Here is a 13,973-nt window from a genome sequence, read left to right as displayed (position 1 = left end):
TAATATGACCCGTCTGTCATTATTTTGCTTCTAGGATTTCGTCCCGATCTATTAAATTAAATAAAAGTGACTCACGGTCCATTAATATGATAATTAATCCAAAATTATTGACCTGAAGATCACTTTTGAACATTAACAACTCAATGATTTATTTTTCTAGTTTGAACCGTTGACATCCTTTTGTAGTCCTGAAGCTCTCACACTTGAATTCCCAAAGTAACTCAAATTCACTACACTTAAATCAGCATGTTGCATTTTGTATTCTTGCAAGAACCTCTCCTTTATGAACTAATCATTCATAAAACTAAATTGAATTTGTAGTTTCATATTTAGTGCCTTTGAAACACGAAGTTTTCATTCAAAACTTACCACATGAAACCTGAAGCTTACATGCTTAAATTAAACCTACACATGTCTATATAACCTGAATGGTCTATGATGTATGTCTATAGATTACCATACGATGTATGTTTATAGATTCCCGTATGACTAACCACATTTTTGTTGTACCCTCTATTTTAGGGACATGTCGAACTTGAACAAGCTCAATCTCACCGCTTTGGAAAGAAACTACCTGAAGTGGGTTCAAGACGTGAAGCTCTATCTTACCGCGTAGGGTATTAGAGCCACCATCGAGGAACCTATTGACGATGACCTCGTCAACGAAGCTGAGAAAGCTATTGTAATGATCTTCATTAGAAGACACATTTATGATGCACTGCAGACCGAGTACCTTGTTGAGGAGGACCCATGCACCTTCTGGCTTGCTCTGTCTGATCGTTTCAATCACCAGAAAGACATTTACTTGCCTGAAGCAAGACACGACTAGTAGCGTTTACGCTTTTTAGACTTTAAGTATGTGAATGAATACAACTCTGAAGTTTGTAGAATCCAATCATTGTTTAAGTTCTGTAAAGTGGACTTAACTGACAAAGATCTCTTGGAGAAGACCTATTTGACCTTCAATGCTATAAATATTGTCTTGTAGCAACAATATAGGGCACATAAGTTCACCAAAATTTTGGATTTGATCTCTATTTTACTTCTTGCTAAAAAGCAATACCATCTTTTGATGAGAAATCATCAAGCTCAATCCACTGGCTCGAACCCTTTGCCTAAAGCACATGAGACTAATTCTAGCAGCACAAGCGAAGAAAGAACCATCGTGGTAGTGGTAATGGGCAATAGGCCCCACCACAGACCCAAGGTCAACAAGGCAGAGGCCCACCCAAGGAGGAAATTTAACCCAGAAGCGCCAACCCCTTGCCCCTAACACCCCGAACTTCAAGAACAAGGGAAAAACTACTGTTCAATTGGCTTTCACTGAATTGGACATGTGATACTGCTGTGGATCAAAGGATCATTGGTCACGCGTATATCGAGCTACCCCCGAGGCTATTGCCAAGTATCATTACCGTCGTGAGTCTAACTTTGCCCGTGTGGAAAATCCCAAAGATGTTACCACATCCATGCAGATATCAGATTTTCAGGAGGCATAAACTCCTATGGACGAATAAGTTTTATTCTTCTATGTTTTTAGGGTGTTTTTACCCCTAGTAGCTGAACCCACTAGGAGTGGCCGAACCCCCTCATAATTTTTAGGTTTATGGTTTAATTTTTGGAAATTTTTTCTAAGTCTTTGGAATAATTTGTTTGGTTTGGTTTGTTATGAATTATGGATAATTATTTTTTTATGTATATTATTTCTCGATTGATTAATTGAATGAATGGAATTATATTTATACATGTGACCCATTCAATTAATTTATTTCTAGGTATGACTTGTGCGGAAGTTAGTTGTGTGGCTAATAGTGCTACCACACACACCATCTTGCGTGAGTGACACTATTTTACTAACTTCGTACCCAAGAATGCACCTCTAACAACCCTCTCAGGCTCATCCAACCTGATAAAATGATACGAAAATGCTCGTATAATGTTGTCCAATGGTACTGTCTTAACCATTAAAGAAGCACTCTATTCTCCACGTTTCGGAAGAACGTTGCTGAATTTTAGAGATATTTGAGATAATCAATATCATGTTGAAACCATTGAAGAGAATGGTTATGTATTTCTTTGTATCACTTCTTACGAATATGGCCAGAAGCATATTTATGAAAAGCTGGAATGTGGGTTGTACATCACAACCATTCACGGCATAGAGACCCAGCATGTGGCCGACATTGTGCCTGGGTTCTAGAGCACTCTACTGCTTTGTCATGATCGTATGAGACGTCCCGAACTTGACATGATGCGCCATATCCTTAAATCATCACATGGGCATCATTTACCTCCATATGTTGAATCCCTCCCATGCAAAGCTTGTTCTTTGGGGAAGTTGAACACTAAAGTACATAGGTTCAATCTCTCCTTTAGTGAATACAAGTGAATGATTTAGTACAAATGATATTAGGAAATATTATGAGAGAATGATCTCTATTTATAGAAGAAAGTTTCTAGTTTCATTCTGACATTGACACGTGTTGTGTTGTGATTGGCTTTTGATGTTGACACGTGTTGCGCTATGATTGGCTTCTGATGTCGACACGTGTCGCGCTGTGATTGGCCTCCTAGTTGGAGGGAAACTCTTCTAGGTCCTTGACGGTATAACGTTAACCGGTGCTCAGTAGTTTCAGGATTGGTCAAGTATGGTACACACATCATATTGTAGATTTTCAGAGCATTGCTCAAAGCATGCCAGATGCTTTTACTAATCTAGCAAAGGTGACAAGATCACATATACCCACTGCAAACGCACCTGCAATGATCGACGTACATAAAGTACGCTATAATACCACCTTGGAAGGCCGAACGGTCCCTGAGGGTAGGGCGGCTGTACCTCCCAAACGACCTGGTACATTGGCTGCTAGCCAATTTTCTACTCCTACCCTGAAACGTGGCAGACCCCCTGGTTCAAAAGATTCACAACCCCGGAAGAGGAAAATGGCACAAACTATTAACCCTAGTCTCAATCCGACCATCGTTACACATCTGTTCCAACGTACGAGGTTATTCTAGATTACAGTGATGTCTTTCATAGTATAGGATGAAGTTTGGAATCAGAATGAGATGATCGTTGATGATACATTTACGTACACAGTAGATACTGACATCTTGCTTAGCGATGACATTAAACCCCGTTCCATTAATGAATGTCAATGTAGAACAGATATGTAACATCCCACATCGACCAATGAAGAGGGGGTGATGTGCGTTATATGTACATGCCCACTTCCATATACCACAATGCCTTTTGGGAACTCATTAGCTTCGGGTTCCATCGAAACTCCGAAGTTAAGCGAGCTCGGCTAAGAGCAATCCTAGGATAGGTGACCTACTGGGAAGTTCTCGTGTGAGTTCTTAGAAACAAAACCGTGAGGGCGTGGCCAGGGCCCAAAGCGGACAATATCGTGCTATGACGGAGTCGAGATTGAGATGTGACAGAATGGTATTAGAGTCACTCTGCCGTGTGGTGCGAGTGTGCCGAAGAGGTCGTCGGGCCCCTAAAGGGGGTGGATTGTGACATCCCACATTGACCAATGAAGAGGGGGTGATTACCCTATATGTACATGCCTACCTCCATATAGCACGTGGCTTTTTAGGAACTCACTGGCTTCGGGTTCCATCGGAAGTCTGAAGTTAAGCTAGTTCGGGCAAGAACAATCTTATGATGAGTGACCTATTGGGAAGTTCTCATGTAAGTTCCTAGAAACAAAACCGTGAGGGCGTGGTCAGGGCCCAAAGCAGACAATATCGTACTACGACGAAGTCGAGACTAAGATGTGACAGGATTGGTTAAACTGGAAACAAGCAATCCAGTCGAACTAGATTCGCTTGCAAAATGTAAGGTGTTTGGGCCTGTAGCTCTTATTCCACCATATATGAAGCCTATGGGCTACAAGTGGATTTTTGTAAGGAAGCGTAATGAGAAGAATGAAATAGTGAGGTTGATTACGAGGAGATGTATTTCCCCGTAATGGACGTCATAACGTTCCACTACCTTATCAGTTTAGTAGTTTCTGAAAAACTGAATATGCAACTTATGGACGTGGTAATCGCGCATCTCTATAGGGATCTAGATACAAAAATCTACATGAAAGTTCCAGAAGAACATCCATTGAATAGTTCAAATAGTTCTAGACCACGAAACACTCTCTCGATTAGATTGAGGAAATCACTCTACGTATTGAAATAATTTTGACGAATGTGGTATAACTATCTGAGTGAATATTTGACAACTTAGAGTTATGTGAACAACGAACTATACCCATGTTAGTTCATCAATAAGTCACATTCCAGATTTGCGATCGTTGCAGTTTATGTCGACAACAAGAACCTCATCGAAATTCCCGCAGAGCTTGATGAAATTGTCGTTAACTTGAAATTGGAACTTGAGATGAATGATCTTAGGAAAACTTGATATTATCTCGACTTGGAGATCGAGCATTGTTCGGATGGAATCCTAGTACATCAATCGAACTACACCCAAAGGGTGTTGTGACATTTTAATGAGGATAAAGCGAAGCTTTCGAGTACTCCTATGGTCGGTCGGACTCTATAAGCTAAAAGAGATCCCTTTCATCCAAATGAGGATGATGAAGAGATTTTGGAGCCTGAAGTTCCATACCTAAGTGAAATTGGTGCTTTATTGTACTTGGCTCTATTCACTAGATCCGAAATCTCCTTTGCTGTTAATCTTTTACCTAAATATAGCAATTCGCCTACATGCAGACACTGAAATGGTGTTAAGGACATTTTTCACTACCTCAAGGGTACAACGGATGTGGGCATGTTCTACACCCACGAATCCTCGAGATAAGCCGCCTCGTTGGTTACGCAGATGCTGGTTATTTGTCTGACCCACATAAGGCATGTTCTTAAACAGGCTATGTCTTTACCATTAGAGACACAACTATATCTTGAAGGTCTACCCAGCAAACACTAGTTGCAACTTCTTTAAACCATGTTGAGGTTCTCGCCTTGCATGAAGCATCGCATGAGTGTTTTTGGTTAACAGCAGTCATGGAACATCTTCTAAGCACTTGTGGTCTTACTACCATTATTGACCTTCCTACGACGATCTTTGAAGACAATGCAACATGTATCGAGTAGTTAAAGAAATGATACATCAAGGGAGGACAACACCAAACATATAACGCCAAAGTTTTTTTATTCTCACCAGCAACAATAGCATCAGAACATTAAAGTCAAGCAAATCTGTTCTCATGACAACTTGGCCGATCTCTTCACCAAGTCATTGCCCAAGTATACTTTTCAGAAGCTCATCTAAGGAATCGGTATGCGTAAATTATTTGAGTTAAATTGCTTGTAATTTTCTTATTTGGAAGTTATGTCTAACTTTGGGGGAGTATCCTCTTATTTGGAAGTTATGTCTAACTCTGAGGGAGTATCCAGAAGTATACTCACTTGATCTTAATGTACTCTATTTCCTACGATTAGGAGCATTTTTCCACTGGATTTTTTTCTACCTAACGAGATTTTGATGAGGCACCCATCATGGGATGATCATACTCCATTGAGTTCACTACCTTTATCCCATATGACGTTTGTTTTAGACATTATGCATACTTCTCACTTTTCTCTTTAGTCTATGAGTTTTTACCTACCCAAAGTTCTACCATAGTGAGGTTTTGTGAGTTTTACTACCAATGCATACTTTCTTTAAATTTGAGACTCGCATTCGGCTGTTGTGTCGACGACTTCATCAAATGTTCTACCAACTGCTGAAGACCTGATGCGATGTTTTGTTTGAGTATTTACACACTCAAGGGGGAGTGTTGCAGTCATATTTAGAATAGGAATGTGATTATGTAAATCCTAGTGTATCTAGGGATATCTTGGAATATTCCCTAAAGTAGATATTATCCTATTAGAGTTGTAATCCTATTAGGGTAAGGATTTAACCTATCCTACTACTATAAATAAAGGCACAATGGGGTGATATAACACATACTTCACAATTAAATCTCTCTCTTCTCTCTCTTATTGCCGTCGGCTTCCCATTCTCTATTCCTCTAGAATAGTTCAGTAAATTAAGCCTACAACACATACCACAATATATTCAACCTGAATTATATTTAGGGGTATGTAAATGTCAAAAACAACTGAGGAGAGTTCAAGGCTGAATTTAACCTTAATTAAATTTACATATTTTGACAAGGGAAATGTTAGGGATACCAAATTTCTAAATCAAATTTTGTAAATCACGTATGTTGATGATTGCATTATTACTTAAGTATTGATTAACGTGCTTATTTTATATTGGTGACTCATCATTTGGTTTGCACTTAAAAATTTAGTCTCCCTAGCATTATCCTCTTGATAAGCTCAAGCGAAAAGAGTTTAGAGGAATCGCGTTCTATATAAGCAATTGCTTGGATTGATTGCCCAAATCGGAGTTACTTGATAAGAAAGATGAAGCTTTATTTACCGTAGATAAAATCACACAACAGATAAAAACTGGGCATATAACCAGTATGAACAGGGGCATTAGGCAACTACTCTCACATGACTAGGTGTTTCCTTTTGGTATTCCTTGGCACACGAGTTATCAAATGTATTTTCACTGCCCTTGAAAAGGCTTTTGCATCAAACACCACAATCACCACCACCACCACAACTACCACCACTACCACCTCAACCTCCTTAGCGAACACTCTTCAGCATGCTTCTATAGCCACCACCACTACCACCGCAAACTCCTTAGCCACCACTCTTCAACATGCTTCCACAGCCACCACCATCACCACAATCACCACTACTACCACAGCCACCTTAACCTTACTCTTCAACATGCTTTCATAACCACCTGCACAACCACTACCACAACTACCACTCTTCATAATGGCTCCATAGCCACCACTAAAATGACTACCACAGCCGCAGCTCTTCACCATGTTTCCACATTCTCCACCGCAACCACTGCCACATCCTGTAGATGCCTCACTAATTGTTACATTTCCACACCAGCTACCACATCCTCCAACGCAGCTACCATCTTTTTTTCAGCATCATTGCATGTCATTGAGCCATATCATTGTTCTGCTCAGCCTCGGTTACTCTTGAATAGGTCAAGTTGGTTGTCTTTATTCTCATTATTCCTCAGCTACACCACCCATCTCTTTGGCATTAATAGCCAAAATGTCATATATTTCCTTTTTCAGCATATCAAATGATATAAAAGCCAGCATGATCCTAGGAACTAGAATCCATCCTTCTTTTACCTTTTCATTTGTTAAGTAAGATAAAGGAATTATTTATGAAATATGACAAAGCGAGAGAACTAGGGAAGTGATCACACGGTAGTCAATACTCAGACATATCCGGATTTTAAGTTAAGCAATGCCACTGCTTTGCCATAAGGATCTTCAGCAGAGAATTCAACCAAGGTCATGAAATCTTGTTCATTTTATGTTTGTCGCAATGTTTGGGTTCATAGTCCTGCTTTCTTCTGCGGAATATTTTGACCTGTATCAAGAGATAAATATAGGAAACATAATATAGTGTTGTATGCAAGCCGTTTTCTTCATTTCTTGGTTGAAGATGCCGTCTACGATATACACAAAGGGGGAAGTGGAACTAAAAATATGAATAATTATGATTTTTAGGAAACATGCGAAGTGATTGGAGCAAGGATGCATACCATCTTGTATGCGTTTCCACGTACGGCGGTAAACAGTCAACACTCAAAATTTCTAGGTTAACAAATTAAAATATAAGACCCTTAGTTGGATTGAGATATGAGCTAAAATGAAATGGACACAAAAGTTTGAGTAGTTCAATCTTTAAAATTGGGCTACATCCATTGTGTTGCTCGGATTCTATTAATTACAAGACTAAAAATAGCGGTCGGCTAATACATGAACTCTTTTTCTCTTTAGATCTCCTTCCCCCAGTACAAAAGGCGCTCACCACCTACGTAGACTAACATACTAAAGCTTTTTCGCCTATCAACCAGGTATTCGGCAGTGAAGTGACACGCGTTCAGTTGAGAAGACGTGTGTTTTCAGAATGGTGCGAGCCTTGGTTATCCCATCCCGTCTCTTTGAGTGCCGCTTTGAGCACATTTACGTCCCATCTTGGGTTTCTATCACTGACTATAGTTCACCATGTGGCTTGATTGTCCTTTAATAGACTTGTCCCTAAAGACTTGTGCCATAAAGCTGTCAGCCTGCCCACGTGCCCTGGCGTTTGAAAAGTACTTTACATCTCTTTGTCGGACTGGAATTATAAGCGGTCGGGTTTAGCACATGGGATCATTCTTTTCTGAACCCTTCGGGCCTTGGGTTTCTTGAACTTCTCTGGGCTTTTCATGGCTTCTTTTCTGGCCTGCACCATTACATGGGCCTAAATTTCGCACCAACCAAACTTTGCTTTTTTGTTTTCTTCAAATCTTGCCTATATGTTATTATAGCATCTTTAATTTTTTCTAAACCACATTCTCTCTCTCTCTCTCTCTCTCTCTCTCTCTCTCTCTCTCTCATTTCCCTCTAACTTCTCTCTTTGTCCATATTATAGTTTTCTTTTTAAATTTTTATATTTACGAACACAGTGGGTGGGATTCATCTAGTTATAACAAAATAATATAAGATGTTAAGTTGGCAACTAAAATATTGATGTGAAAAGAAGTCAAAGGACTTGAATCAAAAGTTGGCAAGATACAAGTTTCAATCGAAGTCATATCATCACTAGAGATAGGCGCCTAAATTTCCTTTTTTATTTAATTTTTTTAAAAGGCAATGTAAGCTTTAATTAGTACAACAATATCATTAACCTTCAATTTCAAACTTCCAAAAATATTATTCAAATTTTTTGGTTAAAAAGTAAAACATCACTACAAAGAACAAGAATTAAATACAGGACATGATCAAACCAATATGACTACTGAACTTATCAATTATTGTCTTCAAAAACTTGCATACCAACACTGCAACAGTTTGGGTCTTTTACGACTTGAAATATACGGCGTACAATACTAGCATGCCTTAAATGATATTATTCACGACATTCGTAAATTTCATGTCTTAATACTTGCACATAATCTAGCATTCACGACATCACTTTTATGCAAGTCGTTAAATAAAAATATTTACAGCGTAAGCGTTGTGTGTCGTATTTGACAATTTACACGACGCAATTTCCTACTCCTTTAAGACATCACATTATGTCGTAAAGTGAATTTTCTATATATTTAGATCCCTACCTTTTATGGCACAAATAATACGCCTTAATTAATAATTTCTAGCTTCCCACCTAAACTTTCCTACTCCACACCTAACAAAAAATGCACAGCGGGAAATTATAGTGCCAGAATGAAATATCAAACAAGTGAAATTCTAGACCATTCCACTTCACTTCCCCTTTCTTTCTCTCTACCTTTCAGATTGCTCGTTTCTTTCACACCACCGTGACCCAACAGGAAGGCCATCTCCTCTTTGGCATGCATGTTATACCCAGATTTATTTACCTAGACAACAAACCCCTCTCTCCATCAGTTTGTCGTAGTCCATGGCCTCATCTCCACGTCACTTGTTGTCCACCACCAAAAATTCAAGAACCCAGGAGATCCAATCCACCAAAACTCAAATCGACACCTAAATCTTCCTCTCCCAGACACACGAGACCGCCGTTTTTCTCCCAATGTTTTAAGGTTGAAGTTTTTTCTTTTTTCAAATTTTTTATTTTATTTATACATAAATTTGGTTTTGAATTTACAAGTACTTTCCTCTAGTAGCCCCTCCACCTGCACATTCGCACTCCTCCAATTTGGGTAAATTTGAGTTTGATTTTTCTAAATCTATATGTAGTTGTGCCTGGCTTTATTATTCTGTGATTGGAGATTTTTTAACTTGATTTATTATTACATATGGAGGATTCTTTTAGGGGGATGTAATCAAACTCGGATTTGAAAGGATTTTAAAAGACTTTCAAATCTTAGTGTAGTCAACCAAAGGATTTTAAAGGATTTTTAGAATCCATGCAAATCTGGGTGTAGTCAATCAAGATTTTAATAGTCATTTTTAAAGTCCATTCAAATCTAGGTGTATTGAAAAATTAAAGATTTCCTAGGATTTCATTAAGTTGTGGATTTTGTGGGATCTGTAATGCAGAACGACAAAGAGATAGAGGAGATATGTAAAAAAAAACACACGAGGCTTGACATAAAAATGATAGAAGAGCAATGCTCAATTCTTCATTACCATAAAATTATAATTCCAAATTGTCTCCTTTAACATATCAAACTCCCTCCCTAATATACTAGTGTGCCAAAACATCTTCATCATTGCAAATACAACTCCCAGAGCCACCAAAGCATATTAAATGACAATTGTTTCACCTGAGCACTTAATTTAAAACACAACTTACGATGCATCAAAATTACTACAAAACATTAAATCACAGCCTAAGATACATGAATCTCAAATTAATAATTAACATAATGGCCAAACAACAAAATACCAAAAGCCTCGTTAAAATACCAAAATACCAAAAGCCAAGAAGTATATATAACCAAGACCAAATAGAATCCTATCTCACACCTTAGGATTTCAAATCCAAGAACCTCTACCTCTCTCACACTTTATCTTCTTCCTTCATCTCAGCAATTTTTTCTTTATCTCTGCAATTTTTCTACAATTCTTTTTGCAATTTTGTGCAATTTTTTCTTCATGGCAAGGAAGGGGAATTGGAATTGGGTTGTGAAGGAAGAGGAGTAAGAGAGAGTCGCGGAAAACATTTATCACATTTATCTGTCAGAGATCGAATTTTGGATTTTGTTGTCGGGTTTGATTCTGTTTTGCATGATTTTTGCTGGTTGAAACTGTTTTTGGCTTAATTGCATGATCGTATCTCAAGCGCTTCGACCTCGAATTATTGTTTTCATGGAATTTTATTCGCATTTTCTTAGTTTTTCTAACTCTTTTTTCTCTAAAACATAATTTTAATTAAGCTGGTGGTGGTAGAATAATTTCTGTAGAGTAGAGAATCAAATTATCAAAAATTGTTTTTTGTGAGGTGGATACTATTTCGAGCGGTAGAAGTCTTTGGTGAATTTTTAAACGAAGAGGTTGCAAATGCAGAGGTAATGAGTGGAAAAGTTTATACTTAAATTTTATTAGTATTAAAGTCTTTATCAATTTATAAGTTAACATTTTGTTTTTACTAGCTCTTAACTTACCAACCGAATCCATCTCGTTTGACTAGCTAGAGTATCTTGGTTGGGCACTCTATCCGTTCCCAGGGCCTAGTTTCCAAAGACGAAGTTGAGACAGGTTGGGAACTCTCTCTTTCTCTCCTTTTGTTTTAGTTCCCATGAAATTTTATTGGATTGAAGAAAATGGAACAAAAAGAAATGAAAAAAAATTGAAATTTGTTGTTGCTTCTGTTGATGTTGAATTTGTAATATATTAAGACCAAAAAACTAGATAAATGGCTAACTTTGATGTAAATTGATAACAGCAAGCCACTAGGTTAAAAAACAATGAGTCTTACCTTAGAGTTTTTGGGGATATCATAATTGATAACCATATCCACTGATCAAATATCCAATCTTCTACTTGCCGCATCAATTCTTCATGCGTGAAATGTTAGAGCTCATAAAAACAGTGAGTCTTACCTTAGTGTTTTTGGGATTTAGTTTTGTATGACAATGGTTAGGTTTTCTTTCAGTATCACTTTTCTTACTTGAGATTAAATGTGTATTTCTACATGTAGCAGTACAATAGATTTTCTTTTGCTCCATGTGTGTCTATGCAGATAGAGATAGCAATTAGTGTGGTTCAAGCATTAGGAGCAGTATTTCACTCTCAAAGGACTTCGTTTGGAGGTGTGTAAGGAAAAGTGAAGTCTTTCAAGTGACAAATTTCTTTGTTATTAGAGGCCTATTTGTTATTTCATGTGCAGTTTGATATTGACCTTAGCTTTGTTCAACTTGTAATACATTTTGACAATATGATTATTTATGAAATTATTGTATTATAGTAAATGTGTAATTTTGTCGATTCTTTTATATATATATGAATTAAAATAAATGTGTATTACTATATGCAAAATCAGCAGTAATTGTTGATGCTAGTCTTTGTTTACGATGTACGATGTATGCCGTAATTACTTTCATAGTATTACGACACTCAACAAACATCATATCTGTTTGTACCATACTTGACCAATCCCGAAACTACCGAATACCGGCCAACGCTATACTGTCAAGGACCCAGAAGAGTTCCCCTCCGACCAGGAGGCCAATCACTACTCGACACGTGTCAAGATTAGAAGCCAATCAGAGCGCAGCACGTGTCGACATCAAGAACCAATCATAACATGACACATGTCAATGTGACAAAGCTACAAGTTTTTCTATAAATAGGGGTCATTCCCCCACAATATTGGCTAATGCCATTTGTGTTAAATCATTCACAAGAACTCACTAAATTGAGAGCTTGATCCTTTGTACTTGTGTAAGCCCTTCACTACTAATAAGAACTCCTCTACTCCGTGGACGTAGCCAATCTGGGTGAACCACGTACATCCTGTGTTTGCTTCTCTGTCTCTATTCATTTACGTACTTATCCTCACTAGTGACCGAAGCAACCAAGCGAAGGTCACAAAACCTGACACTTTCTGTTGTACCAAAGTCTTCGCTGATTTTGTGCATCAACATTTGGCGCCGTCTGTGGGAAACGACACTTATTCCTACTCTCTTCAGCTGTGTCAAGCTGGTTTCTATCATTCGTACACTTTCTTTTGACCAGGCATCCCTCTCCAACATGGGAAGCGAAGGAAGCCACAGCACACAGAATGACACCCCCCTTGCACATAGTGCGAAACAACGAAAGAAGGAAGGAAAACGAGTTCTTCTTCAAGCTAAAGTCGATGAGTTGGAAGCTCAGAACAACAAGATAGCAATGAGGAATGAGGTCCTCCAGGAGCAATATGAGAAGCTCTTCGAGACACTCCACGAAGCTAGGCAAGCTCAGACACGCGAGCTTGTTGCCCCCGTGGAAGTCAACCATCAACTGGGTGCCCTCCAACATGGAGGGTCACATGCATTCGACATAGATATCCCTGATAGGGAACAGATTACCCCTCGACTTGATAATCAACATGAGGCTTCTCTTAACCCAGTTGCTTCGACCCGAACCATGAGAAGTGGAGGGAGACACCTCTTTGCTGAAGGGGCAGAAGGATCGAAAGCCGTCTTTCGCGATTGTCGGGATTTCCTGAAGCAACGTCGAGAGAATTCCATCCATATAAGCTCAAAGATTAATGACCCAAGGATTTTTGAGAGACTCGGTCCCCTGCCACGGCCCAAGCCGGCCACCAATTTGGGGAAGGGGCAACAAGTCCTAGAGAGACATGAGGGTACAGGGGACTCAGAGGTGTTCCGACAGACATACCCTGGAAGCCAGTACAGCGAGTCCAGGGAAAAATCACATGCCCTTGATCAAACCTTCCTAATTCCAATAGGAGATGGAGATTTACGAAAGAAAGCTCCAGTGACACATAACTCCGCTCAAGACCCCCTTGTCCTACAACTTCTTGAGGAAGTAAACAAGTTGAAGGCTGAACGTCAGGCTGAAATACCTGACTGGAACCAACCCAGGCCTGGCCCTCTTACAAGGAGGATCCTCAACACCCCCCTTCAAGCAAAGACAAAGCAAAAGCTTGGCTTGCAACTTTATACTGGAAAAGAGGACCCGATTGAGCACCTTAACCTCTTTGAGTCCACCATGGCATACCGGATGCACACCGACGAAGAGCGATGTCTTCTCTTCCCCTCCACCCTCTCTAGTGGAGCTCTAAATTGGTATTGTCGTCTTACACCTGAGACGGTAGACTCATTTGAGGAATTGAGGAAACTATTTGTTTCCCAACACATTTTCCAAACCGATCGCTTGCACTCTGCAGATGACTTGTACACTATCCGCCAGAAGCCAGACGAGTCATTACGTATG

General features: G+C 39.0%; 1 long non-coding RNA gene across 1 annotated transcript; it reads left to right on the top strand.

The window, feature by feature from the left end:
• The first annotated feature begins 9,341 nt into the window (after positions 1-9,341).
• Positions 9,342-11,962, top strand: LOC126620498 (uncharacterized). Its single transcript, XR_007622530.1, has 3 exons — positions 9,342-9,670; positions 11,224-11,291; positions 11,776-11,962. It is a non-coding gene; the product is annotated as an uncharacterized LOC126620498 (long non-coding RNA).
• Positions 11,963-13,973: the final 2,011 nt, after the last annotated feature.

The sequence above is a fragment of the Malus sylvestris genome, chromosome 1, assembly GCF_916048215.2.
Source record: "Malus sylvestris chromosome 1, drMalSylv7.2, whole genome shotgun sequence".
In the NCBI taxonomy this organism is placed as follows: Eukaryota; Viridiplantae; Streptophyta; class Magnoliopsida; order Rosales; family Rosaceae; genus Malus; species Malus sylvestris.
Note: the sequence above shows the minus strand (reverse complement) of the source record. Positions and strands in the feature narration are given on the sequence as shown.